Genomic DNA, 10,849 nt, shown 5'->3' on the forward strand with positions numbered 1-10,849 from the left:
GGTATTGTGTTATTGTGTCATTATGGGGTATTGTGTCATTATGGGGTATTGGGGTATTGTGTCATTGTGGGGTATTGTGTCATTGTGGGGTATTGTGTCATTGTGGGGTATTGTGTCATTGTGGGGTATTGTGTTATTGTGTCATTATGGGGTATTGTGTTATTGTGTCATTATGGGGTATTGTGTCATTATGGGGTATTGGGGTATTGTGTCATTGTGGGGTATTGTGTCATTGTGGGGTATTGTGTCATTGTGGGGTATTGTGTCATTGTGGGGTATTGTGTCATTGTGGGGTATTGTATCATTATGAGGTATTGTGTCATTATGGGGTATTGAGTCATTATGGGGTATTGAGTCATTATGTCATTATGGGGTATTGTGTCATTATGGGGTATTGTGTCATTATGGGGTATTGAGTCATTGTCATTATAGGGTATTGAGTCATTATGGGGTATTGAGTCATTGTCATTATAGGGTATTGAGTCATTGTGGGGTATTGAGTCATTGTGGGGTATTGAGTCATTGTGGGGTATTGAGTCATTGTGGGGTATTGAGTCATTGTGGGGTATTGAGTCATTGTGGGGTATTGAGTCATTGTGGGGTATTGAGTCATTATGGGGTATTGAGTCATTATGGGGTATTGTGTCATTATGGGGTATTGTGTCATTATGGGGTATTGTGTCATTGTGGGGTATTGTGTCATTATGGGGTATTGTGTCATTATGGGGTATTGTGTCATTATGGGGTATTGAGTCATTATGGTGTATTGGAGTTGTGTGTCATTATGGGGTATTGGGGTATTGAGTCATTGTGGGGTATTGTGTCATTGTGGGGTATTGAGTCATTATGGTGTATTGGGTTATTGTGTCATGGGTTATTGTGTCATTATGGGATATTGTGTCATTATGGGGTATTGAGTAATAGTGTCATTGTGGGGTATTGTGTCATTGTGGGGTATTGTGTCATTATGGGGTATTGAGTCAGTATGGGGTATTGAGTCAGTATGGGGTATTGAGTCATTATGCGGCAATGAGTCATTATGAGGTATTGGGGTATTGTGTCATTATGGGGTATTGAGTCATTGTCATTATAGGGTATTGAGTCATTATGGGTTATTGAGTCATTGTCATTGTGGGGTATTTGGTCATTGTGGGGTATTGAGTCATTGTGGGGTATTGAGTCATTGTCATTGTGGGGTATTTGGTCATTGTGGGGTATTGAGTCATTGTGGGGTATTGAGTCATTGTGGGGTATTGAGTCATTGTGGGGTATTGAGTCATTGTGTCATTATGGGGTATTGAGTCATTATGGAGTATTGTGTCATTATGGAGTATTGTGTCATTGTGGGGTATTGTGTCATTATGGGGTATTGGGTTATTGTGTCATTATGGGGTATTGAGTCATTATGGAGTATTGTGTCATTGTGGGGTATTGTGTCATTATGGGGTATTGGGTTATTGTGTCATTATGGGGTATTGTGTTATTGTGTCATTATGGGGTATTGGGGTATTGTGTCATTGTGGGGTATTGTGTCATTATGGGGTATTGTGTCATTATGGGGTATTGTGTCATTGTGGGGTATTGTGTCATTATGGGGTATTGAGTCATTATGGTGTATTGGGGTTTTATGTCATTATGGGGTATTGGGGTATTGAGTCATTATGGGGTATTGGGGTATTGAGTCATTATGCGGCAATGAGTCATTATGAGGTATTGGGGTATTGTGTCATTATGGGGTATTGTGTCATTATGGGGTATTGAGTCATTGTCATTATAGGGTATTGAGTCATTATGGGGTATTGAGTCATTATGGGGTATTGAGTCATTGTCATTGTGGGGTATTGAGTCATTGTGGGGTATTGAGTCATTGTGGGGTATTAAGTCATTGTGGGGTATTGAGTCATTGTGTCATTATGGGGTATTGTACCATTATGGGGTATTGAGTCATTATGGAGTATTGTGTCATTGTGGGGTATTGTGTCATTATGGGGTATTGGGTTAGTGTGTCATTATGGGGTATTGAGTCATTATGGAGTATTGTGTCATTGTGGGGTATTGTGTCATTATGGGGTATTGTGTTATTGTGTCATTATGGGGTATTGTGTCATTATGGGGTATTGGGGTATTGTGTCATTGTGGGGTATTGTGTCATTGTGGGGTATTGTGTCATTGTGGGGTATTGTGTCATTGTGGGGTATTGTGTTATTGTGTCATTATGGGGTATTGTGTTATTGTGTCATTATGGGGTATTGTGTCATTATGGGGTATTGGGGTATTGTGTCATTGTGGGGTATTGTGTCATTGTGGGGTATTGTGTCATTGTGGGGTATTGTGTCATTGTGGGGTATTGTATCATTATGAGGTATTGTGTCATTATGGGGTATTGAGTCATTATGGGGTATTGAGTCATTATGTCATTATGGGGTATTGTGTCATTATGGGGTATTGTGTCATTATGGGGTATTGAGTCATTGTCATTATAGGGTATTGAGTCATTGTGGGGTATTGAGTCATTGTGGGGTATTGAGTCATTGTGGGGTATTGAGTCATTGTGGGGTATTGAGTCATTGTGGGGTATTGAGTCATTGTGGGGTATTGAGTCATTATGGGGTATTGAGTCATTATGGGGTATTGTGTCATTATGGGGTATTGTGTCATTATGGGGTATTGTGTCATTATGGGGTATTGTGTCATTGTGGGGTATTGTGTCATTATGGGGTATTGAGTCATTATGGTGTATTGAGTCATTATGGTGTATTGGGGTTTTGTGTCATTATGGGGTATTGGGGTATTGAGTCATTGTGGGGTATTGTGTCATTGTGGGGTATTGAGTCATTATGGGGTATTGAGTAATAGTGTCATTGGGGGTATTGTGTCATTGTGGGGTATTGTGTCATTATGGGGTATTGAGTCAGTATGGGGTATTGAGTCAGTATGGGGTATTGAGTCATTATGCGGCAATGAGTCATTATGAGGTATTGGGGTATTGTGTCATTATGGGGTATTGAGTCATTGTCATTATAGGGTATTGAGTCATTATGGGTTATTGAGTCATTGTCATTGTGGGGTATTTGGTCATTGTGGGGTATTGAGTCATTGTGGGGTATTGAGTCATTGTCATTGTGGGGTATTTGGTCATTGTGGGGTATTGAGTCATTGTGGGGTATTGAGTCATTGTGGGGTATTGAGTCATTGTGGGATATTGAGTCATTGTGGGGTATTGAGTCATTGTGGGGTATTGAGTCATTGTGGGGTATTGAGTCATTGTGGGGTATTGAGTCATTGTGTCATTATGGGGTATTGAGTCATTATGGAGTATTGTGTCATTATGGAGTATTGTGCCATTGTGGGGTATTGTGTCATTATGGGGTATTGGGTTATTGTGTCATTATGGGGTATTGAGTCATTATGGAGTATTGTGTCATTGTGGGGTATTGTGTCATTATGGGGTATTGGGTTATTGTGTCATTATGGGGTATTGTGTTATTGTGTCATTATGGGGTATTGGGGTATTGTGTCATTGTGGGTATTGTGTCATTGTGGGGTATTGTGTCATTGTGGGGTATTGTGTCATTGTGGGGTATTGTATCATTATGAGGTATTGAGTCATTATGGGGTATTGAGTCATTATGGGGTATTGAGTCATTATGTCATTATGGGGTATTGTGTCATTATGGGGTATTGTGTCATTATGGGGTATTGTGTCATTATGTCATTATGGCGTATTGTGTCATTATGGGGTAGTGTGTCATTATGGGGTATTGTGTCATTGTGGGGTATTGTATCATTATGAGGTATTGTGTCATTATGGGGTATTGAGTCATTATGGGGTATTGAGTCATTATGTCGTTATGGGGTATTGTGTCATTATGGGGTATTGTGTCATTATGGGGTATTGAGTCATTGTCACAGTTACACAGCGGTCTACCGTTACACAGAGGTCTACCGTTACACGGGGGTCTACAGTTACACAGAGGTCTACAGTTAATACTAAAGGTACAGTACACAGTGGTCTATAGTTACACAGAGGTCTATAGTTACACAGCGGTCTACAGTTACACAACGATCTACAGTTACACAGAGGTCTACAGTTAATACTAAAAGGTACAGTACACAGAGGTCTATAGTTACACAGTGGTCTATAGTTACACAGAGGTCTATAGTTACACAGAGGTCTATAGTTACACAGATGTCTACCGTTACACAGCGATCTACAGTTACACAGAGGTCTACAGTTAATGCTAAAGGTACAGTACACAGAGGTCTATAGTTACACAGTGGTCTACAGTTACACAGCGGTCTACAGTTACACAGAGGTCTACAGTTACTACTGGAGTTACACAGCAGTCTACCATTACACAGAGGTCTACCGTTACACAGCGGTCTACAGTTACACAGAGGTCTACAGTTACTACTGGAGTTACACAGCGGTCTACCGTTACACAGAGGTCTACAGTTACTACTGGAGTTACACAGTGGTCTACCGTTACACAGCGGTCTACCATTACACAGCGGTCTACCGTTACACAGTGGTCTACAGTTACACAGAGGTCTACAGTTAATACTAAAGGTACAGTACACAGTGGTCTATAGTTACACAGAGGCCTATAGTTACACAGAGGTCTACAGTTACACAGCGGTCTACAGTTACACAGCGGTCTACCGTTACACAGCGATCTACAGTTACACAGAGGTCTACAGTTAATGCTAAAGGTACAGTACACAGAGGTCTATAGTTACACAGAGGTCTACAGTTACTACTGGAGTTACACAGCAGTCTACCGTTACACAGTGGTCTATAGTTACACAGCGGTCTACAGTTACACAGCGGTCTACAGTTACTACTGGAGTTACACAGCGGTCTACCGTTACACAGAGGTCTATAGTTACACAGAGGTCTATCGTTAATACTAAATGGTACAGTACACAACACTAAGTGGCTGTTTTTACCAGAGAATGTCCAACAGAGCGGTATTGAAGTTCTATTTTAACTAGGGAGGAAAGCTATAGGCCTGAAATCTCTTTTCCATCTACCCCCCATTCTCCCTCTCTGTGTTGACAGTAGAGGCTAAACCCTCAGGGTACATAGTGGTGTCCTTCTCTCTCTCTGTGTTGACATTAGAGGCTAACCCTCAGGGTACATAGTGGTGTCCTTCTCTCTCTGTGTTGACAGTAGAGGCTAACCCTCACCTCAGGGGACATAGTGGTGTCCTTCTCTCTCTGTGTTGACAGTAGAGGTTAACCCTCACCTCAGGGGGCATAGCGGTGTCCTTCTAGCCCTCTCTCTCTCTGTGTTGACAGTATAGGATAACCCTCACCTCAGGGGACATAGCGGTGTCCTTCTCTCTCTCTCTCTCTGTGTTGACAGTAGAGGCTAAACCCTCAGGGTACATAGTGGTGTCCTTCTCTCTGTGTTGACAGTAGAGGATAACCCTCAGGGTACATAGCGGTGTCCTGATGTTCTGTGGTTATTGTGAAATGATAAATAACGCCTTGGAATGTCGAACTATATATATATGCAGCACAAGTCTATAGTTACACAGAGGTCTACCGTTACACAGAGGTCTACAGTTACACAGAGGTCTACCGTTACACAGAGGTCTACCGTTACACAGAGGTCTATAGTTACACAGAGGTCTATAGTTACACAGTGGTCTACAGTTACACAGGGGTCTACCATTACACAGAGGTCTACCGTTACACAGTGGTCTACCGTTACTACTGGAGTTACACAGAGGTCTACCGTTACACAGAGGTCTACCGTTACTATTGGAGTTACACAGAGGTCTACCGTTACACAGAGGTCTACCATTACACAGTGGTCTACAGTTACACAGAGGTCTACCGTTACACAGCGGTCTACAGTTACACAGCGGTCTACCGTTACACAGAGGTCTACCGTTACACGGGGGGTCTACAGTTACACAGAGGTCTACAGTTAATACTAAAAGGTACAGTACACAGTGGTCTATAGTTACACAGAGGTCTATAGTTACACAGATGTCTACCGTTACACAGCGATCTACAGTTACACAGAGGTCTACAGTTAATACTAAAGGTACAGTACACAGAGGTCTATAGTTACACAGTGGTCTACAGTTACACAGCGGTCTATAGTTACACAGAGGTCTACAGTTACTACTGGAGTTACACAGCAGTCTACCGTTACACAGAGGTCTACCGTTACACAGCGGTCTACAGTTACACAGAGGTCTACAGTTACACAGTGGTCTACCGTTACACAGCGGTCTATAGTTACACAGCGGTCTATAGTTACACAGTGGTCTACCGTTACACAGCGGTCTACCGTTACTACTGGAGTTACACAGAGGTCTACCGTTACACAGAGGTCTACCGTTACTACTGGAGTTACACAGAGGTCTACAGTTAATGCTAAAGGTACAGTACACAGAGGTCTATAGTTACACAGTGGTCTATAGTTACACAGTGGTCTATAGTTACACAGAGGTCTACAGTTACTACTGGAGTTACACAGCGGTCTACCGTTACACAGAGGTCTACAGTTACACAGAGGTCTATCGTTAATACTAAATGGTACAGTACACAACACTAAGTGGCTGTTTTTACCAGAGAATGTCCAACAGAGCGGTATTGAAGTTCTATTTTAACTAGGGAGGAAAGCTATAGGCCTGAAATCTCTTTTCCATCTACCCCCCATTCTCCCTCTCTGTGTTGACAGTAGAGGCTAACCCTCAGGGGACATAGTGGTGTCCTCTCTCTCTCTGTGTGTTGACAGTAGAGGCTAAACCCTCAGGGTACATAGCGGTGTCCTTCTCTCTCTCTCTCTCTCTCTCTCTCTCTCTCTCTCTGTGTTGACAGTAGAGGCTAAACCCTCAGGGTACATAGCGGTGTCCTTCTCTCTCTCTCTCTCTCTCTGTGTTGACAGTAGAGGCTAAACCCTCAGGGTACATAGCGGTGTCCTCCTCTCTCTCTGTGTTGACAGTAGAGGCTAAACCCTCAGGGTACATAGTGGTGTCCTTTTCTCTCTCTCTCTCTCTCTCTCTCTCTCTCTGTGTTGACAGTAGAGGCTAAACCCTCAGGGTACATAGTGGTGTCCTTCTCTCTCTCTGTGTTGACAGTAGAGGATAACCCTCAGGGTACATAGCGGTGTCCTGATGTTCTGTGTTATTGTGAAATGATAAATAACGCCTTGGAATGTCTAACTATATATATATGCAGCACAAGTCGAGGAGAGATGAGGGAAGTGGAGCTTTACTGGGTCGAATTGTAGACCAGATTAGTCACAGCCTGAGAATAACCTGCCAAATGACAGAAGACTAGATGTTGGAGGCATTAGTTGTATACTATAGTCTAGAGGTTTACATTCATTAGTCTATACTATAGTATAGATGATGCCATTCATTAGTCTATACTATAGTCTAGAGGATGACATTCAGTAGTCTATACTATAGTCTAGAGGATGACATTCAGTAGTCTATACTATAGTCTAGAGGTTGACATTCAGTTGTCTATACTATAGTCTAGAGGTTGACATTCAGTAGTCAAGAGGTTGACATTTGTTAGTCTATACTATATTCTAAAGGATGACATTCAGTAGTCTATACTATAGTCTAGAGGTTGACATTCATTAGTCTATACGATAGTCTAGAGAGGTTGACATTCAGTAGTCTATAGTACAGCCTAGAGAGGTTGACATTCAGTAGTCTACAGTATAGTCTAGAGAGGATGACATTCAGTAGTCTATAGTATAGTCTAGAGGATGACATTCAGTAGTCTATAGTATAGTCTAGAGGATGACATTCAGTAGTCTATACTATAGTCTAGAGGATGACATTCAGTAGTCTATACTATAGTCTAGAGGATGACATTCAGTAGTCTATAGTATAGTCTAGAGGATGACATTCAGTAGTCTATACTATAGTCTAGAGGATGACATTCAGTAGTCTATACTATAGTCTAGAGGATGACAGTCATTAGTCTATACTATAGTCTAGAGGATGACATTCAGTAGTCTATACTATAGTCTAGAGGATGACATTCAGTAGTCTATAGTATAGTCTAGAGGATGACATTCAGTAGTCTATACTATAGTCTAGAGGATGACATTCATTAGTCTATACTATAGTCTAGAGGATGAGAGTCATTAGTCTATAGTATAGTCTAGAGGATGACATTCATTAGTCTATACTATAGTCTAGAGGATGACATTCAGTAGTCTATACTATAGTCTAGAGGATGACATTCAGTAGTCTATAGTATAGTCTAGAGGATGACATTCAGTAGTCTATACTATAGTCTAGAGGATGACATTCAGTAGTCTATAGTATAGTCTAGAGGATGACATTCAGTAGTCTATACTATAGTCTAGAGGATGACATTCAGTAGTCTATAGTATAGTCTAGAGGATGACATTCAGTAGTCTATACTATAGTCTAGAGGATGACATTCAGTAGTCTATAGTATAGTCTAGAGGATGACATTCAGTAGTCTATACTATAGTCTAGAGAGGATGACATTCAGTAGTCTATACTATAGTCTAGAGGATGACATTCAGTAGTCTATACTATAGTCTAGAGGATGACATTCAGTAGTCTATACTATAGTCTAGAGGATGACATTCAGTAGTCTATACTATAGTCTAGAGGATGACATTCATTAGTCTATACTATAGTCTAGAGGATGAGAGTCATTAGTCTATAGTATAGTCTAGAGGATGACATTCATTAGTCTATACTATAGTCCAGAGGATGACAGTCATTAGTCTATACTATAGTCTAGAGGATGACATTCAGTAGTCTATACTATAGTCTAGAGGATGACATTCAGTAGTCTATAGTATAGTCTAGAGGATGACAGTCATTAGTCTATACTATAGTCTAGAGGATGACATTCAGTAGTCTATACTATAGTCCAGAGGATGACATTCAGTAGTCTATACTATAGTCCAGAGGATGACAGTCATTAGTCTATACTATAGTCTAGAGGATGACATTCAGTAGTCTATACTATAGTCTAGAGGATGACATTCAGTAGTCTATACTATAGTCTAGAGGATGACATTCAGTAGTCTATACTATAGTCTAGAGGATGACATTCAGTAGTCTATACTATAGTCCAGAGGATGACATTCAGTAGTCTATACTATAGTCCAGAGGATGACAGTCATTAGTCTATACTATAGTCTAGAGGATGACATTCAGTAGTCTATACTATAGTCTAGAGGATGACATTCAGTAGTCTATACTATAGTCTAGAGGATGACATTCAGTAGTCTATACTATAGGCTTATCTTTCCAAAATAATAACCTGTATAAATTGAATTTTAGAAACACTAACCGGGATGTAGGCCTATACGACATACAAAGGAATGTTGAGGCATACAGGCAAATGTCTATTGTTCATAAAAACCCTTAACCCGGGTTTTCTTTTAAACCCTGTCTATATTATACTACACTTCGCTTACCGTTCAATGCAAAGGAGGGTAGCGGCAGCTTCAGGAGCTGCTCGTTTCATCATCTTCCTAGTTTAGGACAAATCCCTCCTTTAACGACGTTATTCCTTAATTCCCAACCTAGAACACTGGCGTCGTTCTGAACCTGTTGCGGTTTGGTTTATAATTGAGAGAGAGAGCAGACTAGCTGCGATGAGCAGATGATTCCCAGACTGCTACAAACCAGGACGGATGACGTCGGTCCGCGTCTCAGTGCAGTGGGGAGGAGAGAGACGGAACCTGGGGGAATGGGCGTGTCCGTCTGGATGCAGATTACGTCCGTTAAACAGGACACAACGCTGTGCTGGTTTAGATACGAGCACAGCGAACACCACGCTCTGACATGTAGGAATTAGCAATCCTGTCAACTTCATTCGTGAAACATTTCTGCAACGTCTGCCTACTGAACGTGGCCCTGTATTGGCGCTGTGAGGTTTTACATTGTACATGTTAGTCATTTAGCAGAGGCTCTCATGCAGAGCAACTTGCAATTAGGGCATTCATAATAAATAAATAAATAAAATATATATATATACACAAAAGTATGTGGACACCCCTTAAAATGAGTGGATTTGGTATTTTCCTGCAACACCCATTGCTGACAGGTGTATAAAAATCAAGCACACAGTCATGCGATCTCCATAGACAAACATTAGCAGTAGAATGACCCGTACTGAAGAGCTCAGTGACTTTCAACGTGGCACCGTCATAGTATGGCACCTTTTCAATACATTTGGGCCCTGCTAGAGCTTCCCCGGTCAACTGTAAATGGCAACGTCTAGGAGCTAACACAGCTCGGCCGCAAAGTGGTAGGGCACACAAGCTCACAGAAGGGGAGTGCTGAAGAATGCTGAAGTGCTTAGCGAGTAAAATGAGTCTCTCTTCGGTTACAACACTCACTGGAGTGGTGTAAAGCTTGCCGCCATTGGACTCTGGACAGATGAATCACGCTTCACCATCTGGCAGTCTGACAGATTAAATCTGGATTTGGCGATGCCAGGAGAACACTACCTGCCCGAATGCATTGTGCCAACTGTAAAGTTTGGTGGAGAAGGAATAATGGTCTGAGGCTGTTTTTCCTGGTTTGGGCCCCTTAGTTCCAGTGAAGGGAAATCTTAATGCTATAGCACACACTACCAGGCAAAAGTTTCAGAACACCTACTCATTCATGGGTTTTTCTTTATTCTTACTATTTTCTACATTGTACATCAAAACTATGAAAAACACATATGGACTCATCGTGACCCAAATAAGTGTTAAACAAAACAAAATATATTTGGGATTTTAGAATCTTCAAATAGCCACCTTTTGCCTGGATGACAGCTTCCTGCTGTGTTCCGGTCCAATTGGACCGGCTTCTCGGGCATTGTCTCTCCT

The 10,849-nt window shown here is 41.5% G+C and overlaps 1 protein-coding gene across 1 annotated transcript in view; it reads right to left on the bottom strand.

The window, feature by feature from the left end:
• The window catches only part of LOC112236138 (intersectin-2-like), a 99,209-nt gene extending 89,505 nt beyond the window's left edge, over positions 1-9,704 (bottom strand). Inside the window, exon 1 of the mRNA XM_042321302.1 lies at positions 9,446-9,704. The gene's annotated coding sequence lies outside the window, so the exon portion shown is untranslated. The remainder of the gene's footprint in view (positions 1-9,445) is intronic.
• Positions 9,705-10,849: the final 1,145 nt, after the last annotated feature.

Source organism: Oncorhynchus tshawytscha, linkage group LG05 (assembly GCF_018296145.1).
Source record: "Oncorhynchus tshawytscha isolate Ot180627B linkage group LG05, Otsh_v2.0, whole genome shotgun sequence".
NCBI lineage: Eukaryota > Metazoa > Chordata > Actinopteri > Salmoniformes > Salmonidae > Oncorhynchus > Oncorhynchus tshawytscha.